Source organism: Amblyomma maculatum, chromosome 8 (assembly GCF_055883805.1).
Source record: "Amblyomma maculatum isolate TAMU_Amacu chromosome 8, ASM5588380v1, whole genome shotgun sequence".
In the NCBI taxonomy this organism is placed as follows: domain Eukaryota; kingdom Metazoa; phylum Arthropoda; class Arachnida; order Ixodida; family Ixodidae; genus Amblyomma; species Amblyomma maculatum.
Window position 1 is genome coordinate 74,460,695 of NC_139351.1, and position 19,981 is coordinate 74,480,675.

General features: G+C 44.7%; 1 long non-coding RNA gene across 1 annotated transcript; it reads left to right on the top strand.

Annotated features, from left to right (window-relative positions):
* The first annotated feature begins 2,072 nt into the window (after positions 1-2,072).
* LOC146181532 (uncharacterized) lies at positions 2,073-5,401 on the top strand. Its single transcript, XR_014700221.1, has 2 exons — positions 2,073-2,468; positions 3,163-5,401. It is a non-coding gene; the product is annotated as an uncharacterized LOC146181532 (long non-coding RNA).
* Positions 5,402-19,981: the final 14,580 nt, after the last annotated feature.

Consider the following 19,981-nt stretch of genomic DNA (forward strand, 5'->3'; position numbering starts at 1 on the left):
GGCCCCCGTGGGATATACGGTGCCAGTACACACAACAGGGAAAACGAAAAAAAAAAGAAATATGTGCGTCGCAACAACTACGACTACAAATACGGCAACCAAGAAATGGGTTCGGAAACGCACCATCAATTATTCTGCATCGCCCGGGATCATAGCACAAACAAAACGGTGATGAAGAGCATCGTTTCGCGTACTATTATTTTTTTTTACTGCATTCACCGTTTAATTCACGAGAGACGTATCATAGCAAAGCACCTGCGCAAAAGAATGGCGAAAATGTTCAAGCTCACCTCAAGCCGACGAAGCCAGCGCGTCCAAAGAGCAACAGAAGAACGTCGACACAAGTTCCCAGTCACTAAACAACTCCGAGAGGACGCGTGTCACCTCTGCATCAACACGAAGGGGTACAGAAAAACTTAGTTGCACGTTTTCCACGCTCGAAGTGGTCTATCATGTGTATCCAGCCGTACCAGCCGCACTGCAGCCATTTTGAATCTTAATAAAGTTCGCAGTTAAGACTGCCTGAACGCTGTCTTTAAGCTCCGTCTTAACCGCAGTCTTAAACGCGCACTGAAAGTTTTGTGCAAGCGACTTAAGCCGTAGGGAAATCTAAGCTAAGAACGCTGGCCATAGGGACATACAGAGCCAACCGAGATAGACTTGATGCCTGCACAAAGCCTATGAACGAGCTGGACAGTCACGACGTTTGCCGCAATATTTCACCGCGAGGTGGCAACGCCTTAGAAGTAGCGCTTGGCTTGACGCTCATATACGCGTTTTGGTTTTTGTTTTAACCCTTTGCCTTTCTTGCGTTGTTTTGTCAAATAAGGATGTGCGCGCCGCTTCTCGGCAGCTTTACAAAATAACTGAAACTGCACTAAATCCCGTCGTCATGTTTTGCGAGGCCGTAAAACTAAATAGATGGTCACTCGTTGTGTGTTGATCGGCGTGGTGTGCGTTCGCTCACGTTTTCTCGTTCGTCGAATGCCTGCGGAACGTCAGTATCGCGTGCTGCCCGTTGCAGATCTCCACTTGTGTCGTGAACGTGCTTTCAGGGACAGGAAATATCCCTGCGAGTTTGAGCTGCAGCTGCGATCTCGCTTCGGCAGGGTCAGCATCCGTTAACCGAGCCCGACTCATCGCAGTCATGCGGTAACTTCATACTGCCTGGTGCTTCTGGCGTTGAAGTTTTTGCTACCGGCGGCTTTCTCATAAAGGCTAGTGAACCGGTCGGCGTGGACGAGTCGACGGCAAGCCGGGCAGTAAGAAGAGTCGTTGTCGCAAACGGAACGCCGCAGCCTGGACACGGTAAGAGCCGCCGTTGTCATTTCACCCATTTTGCCTATTGTGATGTTTCTTGACCAGTAGAGTCAAGGCAGAAAGAAATAGAAGAAAATGCTTAAATCGTGTACCTTTATTTAGCGGTTGTTGTGATATACAGGGCCCATAGCGGACGTTAGCAACAGCGGAGCAATATTTTCAGGAACGTTTATTTTTTTCACCTATTACGGTCATAAGCGTTTATTGCCTTGATCGAGCACAACGGTACCGATTGCGCACCTTGACGGGGTTTGCATCATACAGGGTCTACAACAATTTTTTTTTCTTTTTCTTTTTTTTTAAGGCTTGCCATGTGGCATAGAATGAGGCTGTCTTTTAACCTGAAGGGAATCATGCAGTCTATTTTATTCAAGGAATCGGAGCAAGCTCCGGCTCTTAATTTGTCCATTAGCCACAAGTGTAAATGTTCCTCCTGTGTAGCCGACAGCCGATCCAACTTCTTGTAGTTGTCTTATTCTTGACGGCTGCATTCCTGGGCATGTCCATAAAATGTGGCGAAGATGCATCTCGGCAGCTGGCCTTGGACACTTAGGGCATGTGCTCTGCACTGCATCCTCTTCAGAGCCTCATCGGCACGTCACCGATGGAGTAAGGGACAAGTCTTGCTACGCAATAGCATCAGCGTGGAATCAATCTCGGTTTTGTGCCGCCACATGATTACCTGCAACTGTAACTGATGAATATGCGCACCAGAAGTGATACAGGTTTCCTGCTTTACAGCTGGCCATCCCAGGATTAGCTGCCGGGCTGCATGAGCGACTTCTGTGCTGCTGGAAGTTTCCCTGGCATCGTGGGCGCCATCGACGCCACTCATATGTCAAGATCCAGGCCCATGAGCTGTACGAGGGAGCGTACATATAAATAGGCATTTCTACCACTCCATCTTCGTGCAGCTTGCGGTGGACAGCAAGTGCCAGATCCTCGATGTGGTCGCAAAGTGGCCCGGTGGCACATATGACGCACGAGTGCTCACACACAGCGCACTCGCTCAGCTCTTCAAACCGGGCACTTACACCGGCATCCTGCTGCAGTGGCTATCCATGCAGACTTTGGCTCCAGGATGCGGACATATGCGGCAAAAAGCGATACAGTGCAGCTCACGGCACCACCAGAGCAGTGATTGAAAGGTAGGTGCGCAGCACATTCTAAATATTGGATTGCATGGTATCCCGGACACTGACCGGTTGTGGATGTCCGTGTTGTTCGAACAGCTTGGTACAGTTGCAAGTGTTGTTGAGCGAACAATGTATGCTGAAATTAACTTTGATGTCGCATTTGTTTACTAGTTAAATAACACTGCAGTCAAATAACTTTGGCCAAGCCTGTGTGGGGGGGGGGGGGGAGCTTTTCAGCAAACAAACAAATTATGGTTGGGTGTCAGTCAAGTTATATTTGTTGAATGACACATATCAATATTTACTTAGCAATTAGATTTGTTCAAAAATCATAGCATTATTTTGTCATTTGAGCATGATATATATTTCCGTAAATGAAGGTATTGAAATATTTCCATTCATTAATGATGCAAGGGTATTTACTGCATTAAATTTCACCGGACACGTTTACAGGTTGTGTGATAGCCTGGAAGAACAAATGCTCAAAACATGCATTCCATGTACAGCATATTACGAAGCTGCCAGTTCCATAAACCACAGGTTACTCAGAGCAGATGTGGCGTTATTTGAAATGCATCATGATGGAGAGAAAATTTTTATTATTCTGCATATGCATTCACTTTACTGCAGCAACTTGCGTTACGCGCTTCACCAACTTTATAGTGGCATTGCATAGCCCACTCATGATGGTTTTTTTTCTTTGTAGGACAATAGGGCAGCTGAAACGCTGCTTCCATTCCCTCCATGATCAGCAGCACATGCCACTGGACCATGTGTGGACCAGCATCATGACAAGGTGCTAACTCCACAACGTGTCCCAGGAGTATGCGTGCAGCATAGGCAAGCAAATGGAAGTGCAAGATGAAGTGTCTGTACATGCTTATCCTCACTGGGGTTATAGATTTATGCTACGCAAAGGCATGGTGCAGCAAGATTTCTCCTGCTTTAAGTACAGTTATGTGAAATGAATTATGCCTGTGCTAGTCACTGAGTTTAATGTTTTCACTGGGTGACTTCTCATGACCGGATAACTATGCAAATGTGCTTATTTCACTATGTGCTACGTCAGTCTTGTATTGACATCCTGAAGCCTACGCAAGAGTGTGCATTGAAGTATTTGCTGTTGAGCTGTTTAACATTGCAGTACATATAGATCATAACAGATGGAGCATAAACATCTTCTTTTTACTTCATTTTGGTTGTAACGTCCAATTCGAGACATGTAAACAGGAGATTATATTTGAGCACTAAGCTTAATGTCTACCTGCAGTGGAGTTACAGTGGTTAGGGTGCTCAACTACTGCACCCGAAGATGAAGGATTGAATCCTGGCCGTGGTGGCCACATTTCGATGGAGACAAAAACATAGGCGCCCGTCTGCTGTGCAATGTCAGTGATTGTTAAAAGGTCCGAGGTGGTCGAAATTTTCCTACCTCTCCACTACTGCATCTCTCATAGCTTGAGTCACTGTGGGATGTTAAGCCCAATAAATGAAACCAAGCGTAACCTTAACATCGGTTACACCAAGAGTAGGTTCAGTGTGGTAAAGTATGGTACTTAACAGATTACAGATATGTTTTTAAGCTGTGAATTTGTTATTTTAATACCTACAATATATATTTTGTTACAGTCTGTGCAGTAAATTGTTAAACATGCAATATATTTTTCCATCACTCAAAGATTGCCATTTTGTCAAATACTTGCATGGCATCAGAGTGCAATGGTAAACTCTGGGAGACTTGGTGAATGTATGCAAAAGTAGAAGCGCGGGCTACCATATTGTGGTAGGTGTTCACAGCCCCAGATTTTGTATAAAATGTCTCGTATGGCATCCATGGCAGCAATGCTCGGACGAGCCATGTGGCATAAAAATAAAATGCGAACTACCTGCTCAAAGTGTAACGAGTAATTTTGCCATCAACTTTCAGTGATCATACCTGTATTATTGGCAGTGCTTACATTGCAATTACAGTTGCGACAACTGAAAAGTATATATAGGGCCACAGAAAACTGTCTTATTATTTGCAGGTACAATATTCAACAACATTTTGGTTAACCTTGTATTAGAATGTTTATAGCCTTTTGTAGCACTCCTCACCCACCGTGATTCAAATCATGTGCATGTTTTGTTGTGTGAAGTTTTTATGTCAACTAAGCTTTTCTGCATTATACTCTTGCAAGTGCTTCAAAAGTATTAATTCCACCCTTTGAGACCAATACTTGTAACCATTACAAACTGTTGTTTGTTATTTATTCTCTGCTGCTCACTATGTAGCTTGACTTGCAGAACAAATATCAGCATGTCTGGTGTGTGTAGGGCATCTACAACTGCCATTTTGTACTTTTCTCAATTATATGTTGTTTTGCTTGTATGATAATATTTCTTGCCAATGTGGGCCACCATTTCCTCAATTGTATGCTGCGAGAACAGTATGTGCAAATGATTTTGCTCAATGTCATGCTGGTGCTGGTCACATGCTTGCATTAAATCACCTCAAGGGCTACTGATCTTGCATATCTGTATATGGTTGCAATACCACTCGTAACCTGTGCACATCCAACACCCAGAACAGGCCAAAATTATATGACTGGAAGAAAAGTACCTGGTCGTTTTTGTTTATCTGCAGGAAAAAACGGTGAGAGCAAATGCTGTGGTTGCACAAGTATACCACATTACTGTCATGGTGGCAACTGCTGTAGTCATATGAACAGCTGTATTTGTCAACAATACTGTAACATATTTGTGTTCATTTGTGTTTCAGAAATTGGGGTGTGGAGTACTGACATTTTGATATACAAATCGAGTACATTTGTGGGGAAGAATGCATTAGAATAAATATTCTACAAACTGGTGCAAAAATAATAAAAATTAATAAAAATAAAATTTTGTCATTTTTGCCTAACATTTGCACATGACTGATATTGTGCATAGGCATACACCGAAACTAAAAGTACATTACAAATGTTACACACCTTTGGACATACAATTTTTTTTTTCAATAAGGCCCTGCATAAAACTAGTGGGAGCTGTCATATCGTGGCAGAATGCAGTAAACTTCCATATACCTATATCAGCCTTTAAGGATCCAGAAAAATCTGCGCTTTATAAGAAAGCATTATTTATTTAAGGGGCCTGAATAAATTGACAGAAACCATTTGTACCTGACGTGCACTTGCGCGATTTTGTCTGCTTTTTAAATGAAAGCGTATTGAGAACGACGTTATTATCGGTTTTCGTAAAGCGCTTTATTGGGCACACCGTCGCAATGGCCCTCTTTACGAAACGGCCTCGTCGCGTTTTGAGAATACTTCACTGCATGGTCCACGCGATCACGGTGAAGCGTGGAAGCTTTCAAAGTAAGGTGATTGAGAAATTAACGGTATATTTGGTATTTTTACACTAGTCACAAATTCAAATCAACTTTTCGGAAGACGGATAGATTAACAAGCATATTTTAATCGTATATATTTTTTCGCGAAGCCCCTCTAAAACGAAAACCGCATATCTTGAAGTTCGTCAATACGACCCCGTTTTCTATTTAGGGGTGTTGCAGGCATGTGTTCCAACCTGTGCCGCTGCTAAGCGCAAGTTATTCTTTTAGTGCTATTGCGGTCCGTTTTGTATACCGCTGGTAAATAGGTTTACAGGCAACGTTCCGAGCGACGAGCCTGTGCCAGCAGTGGGTAAGGAAACCGTGTCGAAGAAAGGATGTGGTGACGGCTCCAAAAATTGGAATGTGTGAGCGTGGCAGCTAGTGAGGCGTTTTCTAAAAACGGAATGATATTGAATATTGGATTGATATTGGTGAATGAGCGACTCGACAGTTTCGCGTCAAGATAAAATGCATGATTGGTGAATCTTGCGTCGAGATAAAACGCACGATCCGTGAATGAGCGACCCTTAGAGAGGTCGAAATTTTGTGAGCCTTCCAATACGGCATCTTTTGTCACAACCTGATTTTAGGTCACATTTGCGGCGCACATAACCTCAATTGTAGCTGCAGGGCGTAGAGTGCTCTAAAATTGTGGGAGACAACTCTCAGCTTTTGATAGCTGTTAGGACAGCGTCTAAATGTAACTGGTCGATTCCTATAATATGCCTCAGTAGCGATTCAACCGGCACTGACGTCAGCACAATACTTGCTTTTGAGGACTGCAGTTAATTAAAGCTCCCTAAAAGCGCTGCTACGTGTACAAGTCTGATATCCGCAGCCTGTCTGTCCCGCCCCCCCCCCCCCACACACACACACACCAGCACCAGTACGCGCACGTACTTACACTGCTTACCCAAATGCATATAACCGCTGCCTAGGAGGCTTTTTGAAGTCATCCCGAAAACGTGTTGTGGAAGGGCGTGGCGCGTTCCTGTAGGCATTTTATGAGAGGAAAAAAAAATACCCAAGCAAAGACGTGGTAATTAATCAAAATGAGGCAAATGCTTGAGAAAAACTAGCGGCTTAACATTTTAATTGTCATTGCTAGAATGAACATTCAGATTGCCAATGAAGCACGCACGACGGCTACGGTTTCTGCTGCTTAAGACGTGAACGTCGCGTCATATGCATGCGAAGTTGAGCTCTGTTTTAGACAGCAACGACTGCAGCACGCTTTAACGTGCGCTCGCATCATGCCCCCTAAGAGATTAGACATGCAGGAAAATTCGACTTTGGAGGCGGCCTTGCTTAGCTGCTCATCGCTAGAGTCCCAACTGGCCGTGGCCAACGGGCAATGGTGATAGCTTTGTCCAGTGGCCTCCCATACTAGGCATTCCACTCATGCAAAGGACCCTTGACCTGCACTCTTTCTTTTTTTTTTTCAATAAAGTTTTTCACCCTCACCACGCCGTGACATACTGAAAGCACCGTCAGGTGCCACGGCGCGTTCCCTAAGCAGGGGCCAAGATTTCCCATGTATAGGTACCCGCTGTCCTCAAACTAGGTATCCACTGTCTCTATGGGTATGTTAAGACAGCCCTGAATAACTCCGGTCTTGAAAAAGTCTGGTCTTTCTAAAGACACTGTTTAAGTCTCGACTTAGCGCGGACTTTATCGTGCAAGCGGGCCCTGGTCTCTTCAACGGCAGCCGAGTGCTTGCTTAGACATGTGGCTGAGTTTCAGAGAAAGCTCAAGCAATTTGGCCCACGACAATCAAGGCAACGCGACAAGCAACAGCGAGCTTCAAGCGTTCATGTGCAGGCCATTAAGTCGTCTCTTCATGCAGCAGATGCGACTGCTGCCCTGCGTGACTCTTTTGGCAGGGGAGGAGGCTGTTATGACCGTGCATCGCCCGCACTTGCGCGCTCTATTGTTCGCCTGTGGGCATGGATATGTGCTGTGGATATGTGCGGTTGGTGCAAGGGCGCTAAGTGAGCCTGTTTCCATGAATCCTTTTGTGTGAGCCTGTTTTGCTTTGTCGAGACCCTGCAAATGCCAAATTGGCCCTGTCATGGGAACGTCAAGAAAAATAGAAAGAAATGTCGCCCTGTGGGTAATAGCCGGATGGGCTTTTATTCAATTGTTCACCCTTCCCGTCGAGAAGCGCTATTGTCCAGTGAGGAATAAGGCTCCTCTATTTTTTTAAAGGTAGCGACAACTACCCGAGCGCCCTCTCGAGGGGTCCAGGGGCTGCGCTAGCAGAGGACGCGTGGCACTCTTTCGAGCGTATACCGCGTACTCATGAAGCCGCGCTCGGTGCACACATATAAACCGGTGAATTCAACAGATTTGTGTGATCTGCTGCTCAGGCAACTTCAAAAGACAGGAATAATAACTTAAACATGCGTATGCAGCATAAACGTCAAAAAAAAAAAACGCGTGCATTAACAAGCCAGCTCATTCTTCTGAACCATTTTCGACTTAGTAAAGCGGCTTGGAAACTGTTCAACAATTATGCTTTGAAATTAGTAGCGAACTTGAAGTAGAAATGGTATTTCACTAAACGTATTGTGCTCGTTTCCTTACCAAAAAATAAGTAAACAGCGAGTTTGCAACTTTTGGGAACGTCGTTGCGCACAGAGCTCTGATGAAATCAGGGCGTCAGTGCGTTTGTAACTGTTCGGGTCTACTCCGTTGTACACACTTTTTTTTTGCTCGAGTTTATTTCGTTCACAGCATTCCAATAGCTTTATTTTGGAGAAAAAGTCAGTTTCTTCGCAGCTGTGCATTACCAAGGCATGTATATCTTCCAACAAATACAAAAAAATTCGGGTATGATGTGATGGCGGATAATGTTTTCTGACTTTCTATTCTTTATTTGCTTTATATTCTTTTCCTTATAGCCTGTCGGACAATAATGTCACCAGTAAGCTTGGATGCCGCCGTCCTGAAACTTGACGAGTCCCTGTGCGCGTTCAGCGGAACTTGTTTGCGTTTGATGCAACGCCGCGAGACTCCTCCGTTAAAACAATGGCTCAATAGCGTTTCACACACACGGTTGTTTTTCCACTTTTTATGGTACAAAATTTTGTTTTATTTTTTAATTTTATGCACCGGTAATTATAGCATAGGCAAATTTTGACTTTCCATTTCAATCACTTTGACAACATTCGCAGCCTCCTCTTTTTCCAATGTTTCATTTTTCATTTATATCAATTAACTGATCAATTGTACGGACAAAATGTTCGTAATAAGCATAATCAAGCATTGGCTTTTCATTCTGAGCATTTTGGCAGCATTGATTCCAAGCGTAATATTGCAGTCCTGATATGTTTGGGAAAGCAATGGGGCTTGAAACGGCAGTGACTTTGCACTATACATCCACAGTACAAGTAATGACTACATAGTCATAGTGTTCTTGATATGTTGCTCATGAAATAGCATATGCCCAAACAAAGGCCATCCCGGGTAAGCGAACGGCTTTTTAAGCAGACAGAAATCCCTTCGCATAGTCGGGTGCTTTCCGTGGCCATGAAAATTTTACGCCCGATTACATGAGGCCATAGCTTCCTTCGGTTGCTATTATCGCCACCGCGAAGAATGTTTTTTGCGTCTGCCGCACTGTCCCGGCAGCCGAAAGCACAGCAGCCCGACGCAGCCGCATGTCACGCGCACTCTTCAAGATTTGAGTTCAGAGATTTAATTCTTGCGTCCACTTAAACATTAAGTACTGCATATACACTCCTAAAGATGCAATAGAGGCATGTGAAATACTTTTTGCTTAACTAATCGGCCAATATCAGGCTGCCAAGCTCAGACCGCCATGCATTTCAGCGGCGCAGCGAGCTCCGCTGGACCCTTTGGGCGGAGCTTGGCGGCGAAGAGGTCACGTGCAGCCAACCGGCCTATCGGCGGGAGGGGCGGCTGGATTAAGACCTGTCGCTACCTTTAAAAAATAGAGGAGCCTTAGTGAGGAATGCCTATTGTCCAAAGGAGACGACAGAGTGACACGTCCGTTGACCTACAGGACAAGAAAGGAGCATGACGAATACGGCCATTAGAGGAATTCCCGGGAATGCGGGAAAGATTTGCAATTGTCGGAAAGGGGCAATGCTGGGAGCAGTATGTGGCGCGCACGTGCACTTGGGTTTCTGAGAAGGAAATCTACTTGCCGGAACCAGCATATCAGATCTTTGCTTAAGAATAGAAATGTACCTCCTCGCCGTTCCAAAGCTCTACCCGCCAACAAGTGACCACGCCCAACGAAACAATGCCGGACCAGTCAGTGCATCAGACCATCAGTGCAGTGATGTGTTCGATTGGATGCCGATACCTGAGGGGCGTGCCCTGGAACTGGTTGGTCAGCATCTTCAGAGAGGGGCTGGACATAGGGGGTTTTAAGAACATTGCAGAGCACGAAATGACGCTCTGAGCCCTGGGTAAAGGGCTCATCCAGACGCTTCTCGCTATGAACTCTTAACGCTTGCCATTTTGCTGATATACCTTCTTTTTTCATGTAAATAAGTTTTTCTCAAAGTGCCATTAAACCTGCTTGTATATATTTTACCAACTTCGAAGATTCAATCCTTCATCAACCCGGAGTCTCTGCACGCTACCAAGTGAAGGCCGGGTCGACTTAGCCCCAGCGTCACGACAATACATTGTTGGCTTCATAAACTAATGTTAAAATATGTGTATTGTCTGAAATTGCATGGTTTGTTAGAATCTTGGATTCTTTACAGATATAAGCGCACAAGATATTTCCGCGACTGGATGTTCTCCTGAGACTAAACAAGAGTCAAATGGTGCGCACTTTAAGTAAAACAGTGGAAAGTCTTTTCTCTTAGCGAGTACTCTATGACACAGCCCACATTGTGCTGTGCCTTCTTTTGAAACAATAAAACTTTGGTAAATATGTACGTACAATGTGAAGGCGACATAAAAGTACTTCTAAATATTGTTTAGCGGCGAGCATGACTCCATTATGTTACTAGAGGCTATACTAGGTGTAGGCGAGTGACTTCTTTAGTGTTTCATTTAAACTGCCAGTTAATTATATATCAGCTTATAATGTGGTAGTGTTGATGTGCCTTTGAATCCAGTATTTACACTTTTAACCTTTTGGCTCAAGTCTTGTGCTGTGTATGAATCTTTTTCTTTGCCATTTATTGCAACATGGGTCAGAACTCAGCAGATTTTCACTATTTGTGTATATGTTTTTGGTGTACCTACGTCGTGTATAATGTCGGCAATAAATGATTTGACTACTATATTGCTTTGATGAATTAAGGTATGCGTAGACAATCAGCGTGTGATACCTAGTCATGCTCTCATTTTTTAATTTCTGTTTCGACTCGGCAGTTAAAATGAATTTGGACTAGGTAGCCGCACTATTTTCTATTTTTTCTGCCACTGATTTGGCTACGTAGGGTTCTGGTTTTCAACAATTGATATAAAATACTGTTTATTCAGCGTATCTTTCGTTAAACGGTAAATTTCTAGTGCTTTTGATGTTTGGTTTTGCTGAAATTGTAGTAATGTGACATGACCCACATATGGAAGGCAGCAAAAAGGGTGTGGTCGGGTTTCCGGCAAACACCAGGTAAGTTCCCATAATTTATAATTTTTGACATTTTTGTTCGAACTGAAGAGCAAGCCTTTGATATTTGTTTATGAGCACCGTTTAAATGAGCATTTTAGCTATTTAGTAAGATATATTTTGAGAGAGAACGAAACTTCATGACACGTGAGCATGGAAGTGTAATTAATGTGGCAAGAGGGAGTTCAATAGTTTCTACATATAGACTGCCTACATGTGATATTTCTTTACGCATCCCTGCAAACATATGCAAACATTACTTCTGTGCTCGGTCTAGCTTTTTATGTACGATGGTCTGGCTGATCCATATACACTGCAACCATAGTCCATGGATGTGTGCCCAAGAGAGCGGTAAATTCGTAGATGACATACCCTATTAGAACTGCACCCTATTGGAAAATGCAGTGCCACTGGGACACACTGGGCCACAGCCAAATCTGATTATCGGACCAGTACGGCCCTGGTTTCTGGGACACTAGACACTGGCTAGCACTGTACTGGGGCATTGGACACTGGCTGGCACTGGGACACTGGCTGGCACTGGATACTGAGACACTGGCTCGCACAAGGTACTGGGACGTCCGGTGTTTCACTTCACTGACTATTGGCTGCATGGAATTGCGCCAGACGCGTATTTAGACCCATTTTAAAAACCGATACCTATAATAAGATGTACGGCATGAATTCTCAAGCAATTAAGCGTTAGTAAGCGCCCCCGATTTTCTCAGGGAGTATGACGGGCACTGTCCCAGTGTGCAAACTATGTGCAGTGTGACATTGGCACAGCTTGGCGCTGCCCAACGCTGGGACCAGTGAGTTTGCAGTGAACGTCCCTTAGGCACAGCATGACACACTGCGATCAAGCGTGAGAAGGGTAGCTTTGCGCTGTGAAACATTGGGACCGGTGAGCTTGCAGTGAATGTCCAGTAGGTGCCAGTAATACCCAGTGCTAAACTGCGAGCATCAGTTCCATCAAAGTGTGGTCCAGCGGATCCAAGTGCGACAACAATGTGGGGCAGTACTGCCAGTGCAAAAAATATACTGATTTAAACTGAAAACCACTGTCCAGTGTCCCAGTGGCACTGCATTTTCCAATAGGGCTATAGAAAATTGCAGTGCCACTGGGACACACTGGGCCAGTGCCACATCTGATTATCGGACCAGTGCGGCACTGGTAACTGGGACACGACACTGGCTGGCACTGTATTGGGACACTGGACACTGGCTGGCGCTGGATACTGGGACACTGGCTAGCACTAGGTGATGGGACGGCTGGCGTTTTAATTCACTGATGATTGGCTGCATGGAATTGCGCCAGGGGCCTATTTAGCCCAATTTTAAAAGCCAACACGTACAATAAGATGCACGGTATGAATTCCCCAACAATTGAGCGTTAGTAAGCGCCCCCAATTTTCTTGGGGAATGTGACGGGCACTGTCCCAGTGTGCAAACTGTGTGCAGTGTGACATTGGCACAACTTGGTGCAGCAGAGCGCGGGGACCAGTGAGTTTGCAGTGAACGTTCATTAGGCGCAGTGTGATACACAGCGACCAAGGGTGAGAAGTGTAGCTTCGCGCTATGAAACACTGGGACCAGTGAGCTTGCAGTGAATGTGAAGTAGGTGCCAGTGCCACCCAGTGCTAAAATGTGAGTGTCAGTTCCATTCAAGTGTGGCCCAGCGGATCCAAGTGCGACGTCAGTATGGCGCAGTATTGCCAGTGTAAAAAATATACTACTTTACACTGGAAAACACTGTCCAGTGTCCCAGTGGTACTGCATTTTTTGATAGGGTGCAGTGTTTATGTGAAATTACTTCCAGTATATTGGTGATGTGAAGCTTCGTTTTGCCGCACAATTTTATGGCATAGGACAGTTAGCTTTCTGTGCAATATTAGTACCTTATATTGGCGGTCGCCTTTTACAGGTAATTCAGCCTAGTTCGTGTTTAGAATGGAGTCTGGTTATAAATAAGTCCTGGTTTAGTGAATAAATAGCGGCCAACTAAAAGCAGGTGTGCTCCCAGAATACAAGCGTCGAACCGAGTGGATGCCAGCAGCTTCATCTAGATGTACCGTGGTAATTTTTGCCTGAAATACAGTTCGCCTTTATATTTCCTGTCTTTTACATAGGAAATAACACATAGTATAATTTGTTCTTTGTCAGCATATTCATCATCAAAGAAAAAATACGAGTATGTTTGATATCAAAGTGATAATAAAGTTTGAAGGAAGCAATTGAGCTATTTCGTATAGAATATAAACATACAATAAACACTACTGCAGTAAATAAAGTTTTATATAATTATCCATTCTGTAATATTTGAGAGGACATTTAACCGTATAATTTATAATAGTCTAGGGACTGGCATCAAAGCTCAATTCCTGGCATTTGAAAATAAAATGCGCAATATTTGCAGCAACTCAAGGTAAAGCTGGGCTGTTTATATTTCGGGCACATATTCTCTATTGACATCGAAAGCAATGAACATGGTTTACTTCGCTGAATCTAGTAAAGTGTGCGAAAGTCTACCTTGGTGTAGTTTATCATTGCTAATTATACTTTCACTTGACTTCGGCACTGTCTGCTTGTCCACTGTTTTTCAGGCCATTGAGCTCTTGTATCATAATTGTCAGGCCACTGCGACAAAGGAGCAAGCTTGGTATCATTTCAAGCAGTACGATTTCAGCGGCTTCAAGCAAATTTATTGGGCTACCAACTTGACACGTATCCTACTGCTGATCTCATGTTAATTAGATGTTTCATGTACCTGAACACCAAAACTACCTTATGACCAAGTAAATAACGGACACAACCAATCATTCACTGCCCATTAGAAGATGATTGTAATGTGTGCAGCCTAAGTTGTCATGAGGGAGAAGTTTGTAAACCCCCACGTAACAAAGTTGTTGTAACATTGCTGTGTGGCCTAAATGCATTGTGCATAAAAAGGGATTTATTTATTTAGTTAAATATTTATTTGCAATACTGCTAGTCTCTAATTGAGACTATAGCAGGTGGGCATTACAATGATAATATCGTAAAAATTGATTAAAATAATTAAAGCAGATTTACAAAAATACAGTATTAGGCAATTCTTAAAGCACGAAAAACTGAAAATGTGTTCGATCTGAACATGTCGATTCACAACTATGCCATTCATTTCAATGTTTGTGAATGCAGATAGGCCTCATGTCCCAGCGGTTCGAACAATCCATCTACCAGGGAAGGCCTGTAAGATGTAATGGGAAAATACTACCATCCCAGGGTATCATTTATGTCTATATTCTACATCACAAAAATTCCAATTGCTTTTTTCATATTTACGCAATGCTTTGTTTTCCAGGTAGAGAATATCCTTTTCTTTGCAATCGCAATGTAGATTCCTTCGGAAGCAAAACCATTACGGGTACTGGTATAGTAAAATGGCATTATCTCACGCACACCCTGTTTGAGGGGAACCCTGTGATGTACAAAAAGATGTAGCCTTTTTTCCGCTGATGTCATGAGCCGTATGCATCGTAATTCTTCAGTAATTGTCAAAAGAGTTACGTACCCAGGCAATTACCTGTTTATTGCAAGCTACCAAAAGATTTTTGTTTGGACGTGCGTCGGAAATGTCCTAATTTCAGCCACGTACCCGCCATTTGAAACGTCACCCATAAGGCTCTGTTTTCGATTAGGGGATGTGATGCCAAAAACTTCAGCAAATTATCGCTGTGTGGTCCTTGCAGTCGACAAGCTACCAGCATGGAAAGTTTGTTGCGCCGCACTCGGATAGTTTCTTTTTATCCCTGTAAACTCTACTGCGCCAATCAAACTGCTGCGCGTGAGTGTAGAGCCTAACGCATCTTTTTACATCCTGCTCGTAAATTATCGTATATGTGAAAGAAACAGCAACAAAGAAATGTTTCTTGAGGCATAACAACCTAAGTTTCATATGGTATGGGAGTTTGATCTCCAAAAGTGGCATCGGCTATTAGGTACGTCTTAGTGGAGTGACCCTAAAATTTATGGACTGCCGAGGATGTTTTGCTCTTCTCTGACGCCAACACTACCTAGGCGCTTCAGCTTCGCCTTCATCGAAGCGCGGCCGTTGCTTCTGTGATCAAACCTATGTTTTCAGGCACTGAAGTCAAGAGCACTAACCACAGAGCCACTGCTGGATGGCACAACCAGTTTCCCTATTTGTATTAAATATGTAACAAATATTAACAGACCAGCCAGCTCGTGCGGCTTCTGCAGCGAGAATACGAGTATAATAATATCGGTGCTATCGCTTGATTGGAAGCACTGTTTTACGTTTTCCGCCGGGTCATAGCATGCAACGAAATCTTGTTTGTTGCATGGAATGAGCTGGCCCTAATCAAAATGCCCCTACTCGAAAACAGAGCCTAATGGGTGACGTTCACAGATGTGAATAGGGGCGAGTTGGTACAATTGCATAGTGGGTGGAACAGCGCACTGTTCCTCTTCGCGCTGTTCCACCCACTATGTGAAAGCACGTTCAGCAATTTGTACACTCCATTATGATGGTAATCTGGTACGAATGGTCGAGGGTATCCTCTAAATATGTCACAACAAATATCTCCTGCTCCAGGAATAGGGAAACACTGCAGTTGAGTGACATCGATGCTTCCTGCAAGCGACTCAATTCGCCATTATCGCATTGAGCTGCTGTCATTTTTGAGATCTATTTCCACAGGAAAATAATAATATATACTTGGCTGAAGAAGGAACGCAACAGATTAGTAAGAAAGAAACCCATCAACGAATTAGCGGTGAGGGGGAGGGCAGAAGAGTTCAGGATCTCGCTACAGAATAGGTATTCAACTCTAACTGAGGATGGCAACATTACCTTAGAGGCAAGGAACAATAATTTCAGAGATATCATTACTGAATGCTCGGTAGAAGTAGGCGGTAGGATCGCTAGAGAGGATACCGGTAAGCTGTCTAAGGAGACGAAAGATTTGATTAAGAAACGCCAGAGTATGAAAGCTTCCAATCCAACAGACCATATCGAATTGGCCGAGATATCAAAGCTAATCAATCAAGCTAATCAAGAAAGCACTAGAAACTATGAAAAGGGGAAAATCAGCTGGAGAGGATCATATAACTACGGATATCGGGCTAGAAAAACTGGCCACCTTGTATACGCAGTGCCTGGCGTCATCTACGGTACCGGAACCATGGAAGAATGCAAACATTATCCTCATTCACAAGAAAGGGGACTCTAAGGACCTTAAAAATTATAGACCAATCAGCTTACTGTATGTTACGTATAAGGTATTTACTAAGGTAATCGCTAATAGAATCAGGACAACCTTATACTGCAATCAAGCAAAGGATTAAGCAGGGTTTCGGAAACGGTACTCTACTATCGATCATATCCATACCATCAATCAGGTGATAGAAAATTGCTCGGAATATAACCAGCCCTTATACATAGCATTCATTGATTACGAAAAAGCATTTGACTCAGTTGAAACCTCGGCGGTGATGCAGGCATTGCGAAATCAGGGGGTAGACGAGCCGTACGGTAAAGTGCTGGAAGATATATATAGTGGCTGCACAGCAACCCTACTTCTGCATAAAGAAAGTAACAAAATTCCCATAAAGAAAGGTGTTAGGCAAGGAGACACAATCTCCCCAGTACTATTCACAGCTTGTTTAAAGGAAGTATTCAGAGACTTGGAATGGGAGCAGTTGGGGATAAGGGTAGATGGGGAATACCTCAGTAATCTGCAATTTGCTGATGACATTGCCTTGCTAAGCAACTCGGGGGATGAACTGCAAATAATGATTGATTACCTAGACGGGAAAAGTAGAAAGGTAGGCTTGAAAATCAATATGCAGAAGACTAAGGTAATGTTCAACAGCCTCGGGAAGCAACAGCAGTTTACATTAGACAGCGAAATACTAGGCAAATATGTCTACTTAGGACAGGTAGTAACAGCAGATACGGACCACGAAAAGGAAATAACAAGAAGAATAAGATTGGGATGGAGCGCATTTGGCAAGCACTCGCAGATTATGACTAGCAGCTTACCGGTATCGCTCAAGAGGAAAGTATACAACAGTTGCATCTTACCTGTGCTCACCTATGGGGCTGAAACGTGGAGGCTAACCAAGAGAGTTCTACTTAAGTTGAGGACAACCCAGAGGGCTATGGAACGAAAAATGGTAGGGGTAACATTAAGAGATAGAAAGCGTGCAGAATGGGTCAGAGAAATAACTCAAGTTACCGACATTCTTGTAGAAATTAAGAAGAAGAAATGGACATGGTCAGGACATGTAGTGCGAAGAGAGGATAACCGATGGTCGCTGAGGGTAACAAACTGGATTCCAAGGGAAGGAAAGCGTAGCAGGGGGCGGCAGAAAGTTAGGTGGGCGGATGAGAATAAGTTCGCAGGGGTCAAGTGGATGCAGCTAGCACAGAACCGGGTTAAGTGGAGAAATATGGGAGAGGCTTTCGCCCTGCAGTGGGTATAATCAGGCTGATGATGATGATGATGATACTTGGCTGCGGGACATAGCATCGGCAACAAAGTTGTCGACTCTCTTGATGCGGTGCATGTCAGTGATGAATTCCGATATATAGGGCATCTTCAGCAGTTCGCGAGCCGTGTTGGTTGGTTGGTTGGTTCACAGGAAGGGAAAGGCGCAGTATCTGTCACACTTGCTCTGTGGAAACCTGAACCGCGCCGTAAGGGAAGGGAGGAAGGTGGGAGTGAAAGTGGAAAGAGAGAAAGGGGAGCCGTAGTGGAGGGCTACGGAGTAATTTCGACCACCTGGGATCTTTAACGTGCGCTGACATCGCACAGCACACGGACGCCTCTTCGTTTCGCCTCCATCGAAACGCAGCGGCCGAACCATCGCATTGAGGGACCATAAGGTGTACTTGAGGGGCTTCTGAACACTCATGACAAACAATTCAGTCCCTTCTAAATACGAACAAAAGTGCGAGTGCTGCGTAGACGGCCAGCAGTTCTCGACCAAAAGTGCTGCAACGCTGTTCAGTTGGTGTCGGTGTCCGAGAAAAGAAAGCGATAGGCCACTATGCTTCTGTGCTGAGTTATTGAAGGATGGCACCGACCGCTGCGTCTGATGCGTTAACCAATGCGCACTGTGGAATTCCCGTTTGCGGGTAGGCTAGATGTGCAGCATTTGCAAGGCAATTCTGCGTCACCCGTTCTGAGTAGCTCCTTCGTAGCACCTTCTGTAACTAAAGTAGGCAGTGGAGAAGGTGTAGCTAGCCGGCAACTGAAATACGAAATGTGGGCAGTAGTTTACGAGGCCTAAAACCTGGCTTACCTGGCGGTTTATTGTGGGTTCTGGAAGCGTTTCAGCAGCTCTAGCCTCGTCTGGGTAGGGTTGAATGCAGAAGATTAAAATGACGTGGCGAAGAAGTGAAGCTTCTGGTCACCCAGTTTGCACTTGGCCATGTTAGCTAATATCTGCTCAGCCAATCGCTGAAATACAGATAAGTGCGCCTCGTGCGTGCGGTGAACTGCTTGCGATGGGTAGGTCTTATGGCAGAAATCAAGGCCGTGGAAAACACCGTTCATAAAGCGTTGGAATGTCTGTTTGGCATGTATCAGACATAACGGCATGCGGAGCAACTCAATTAGTCCGAAGGGAGTCGCTATTGCCGTCTTCGGGACGTCTTCTGATACCCTTGTCATGCGGTGGTTGGGCCTAGAACTAACTCGATGTCAAAGAAAATTGTCGCATCATGTAGGCTCCTTTGACATCATGACAACGATGTACCGTACAGCGCTCGGGCACTCTGTTCGCAAGAAGTTTGGCTATACCCACAGGGTCGCTAATATCATTTTGTTGACTTGGGTAGCATGTGCGATGTCGACGTCCAAGTGCTGGCAGAGGAGTGGATTATGCCTAGCACGAACGTGTGATCAAACTCCTACCGTCCTGCTTGCAGCACTCGTGGAGACAGGTGTCGTGTTTGATGGCAGTGCCTGCCCGTAGTGGTCGCGTCAGCTCGGGGAAATCGCAGAGGATGCCGGCGAATTGGGCCACGCCGGTCTACGCCAAGAGCTTAGGACCGACGCGAGTATGCCTAGATGGCTTGCCGCGTACTTTTCCTTGTGAATGTATATCGTGTAAACGTCGGTTGCAGAAGCCGATAAGCAGTCAAACGTTACACAAAACCTGCGCTTCCAAGACTGTGAATTTTAAATCGGCCATTACAGAAATCCTCCGAAGTATCTCCTTGCTCCCAAATTCACTTAGAGAGAGCGTTGGCCGTACGCAGGTATTGCACTGTTTTTCACAGTTTGCAACGGTGACGCCGCTGGTCGCTTACTCTCAGCTGGCAACACTGGCGCTACACTGACGTCTGCCTCTGTATCCGCAAGGCAACTGGCGCTTTTCTTACGATCAGTCAAGAGAAAAACCTATGGTCAACTCTATGCCGGGGCAGTTGCACCGGTTGCCCTCAGTGCTGACTGGGGAGTTGCCCGACTTCTCGTATGGAGGCACACAGTTCGTACAGTACTTCCAAGCTTCCGGTGCTACCAGCACAGTCTCCGTTGT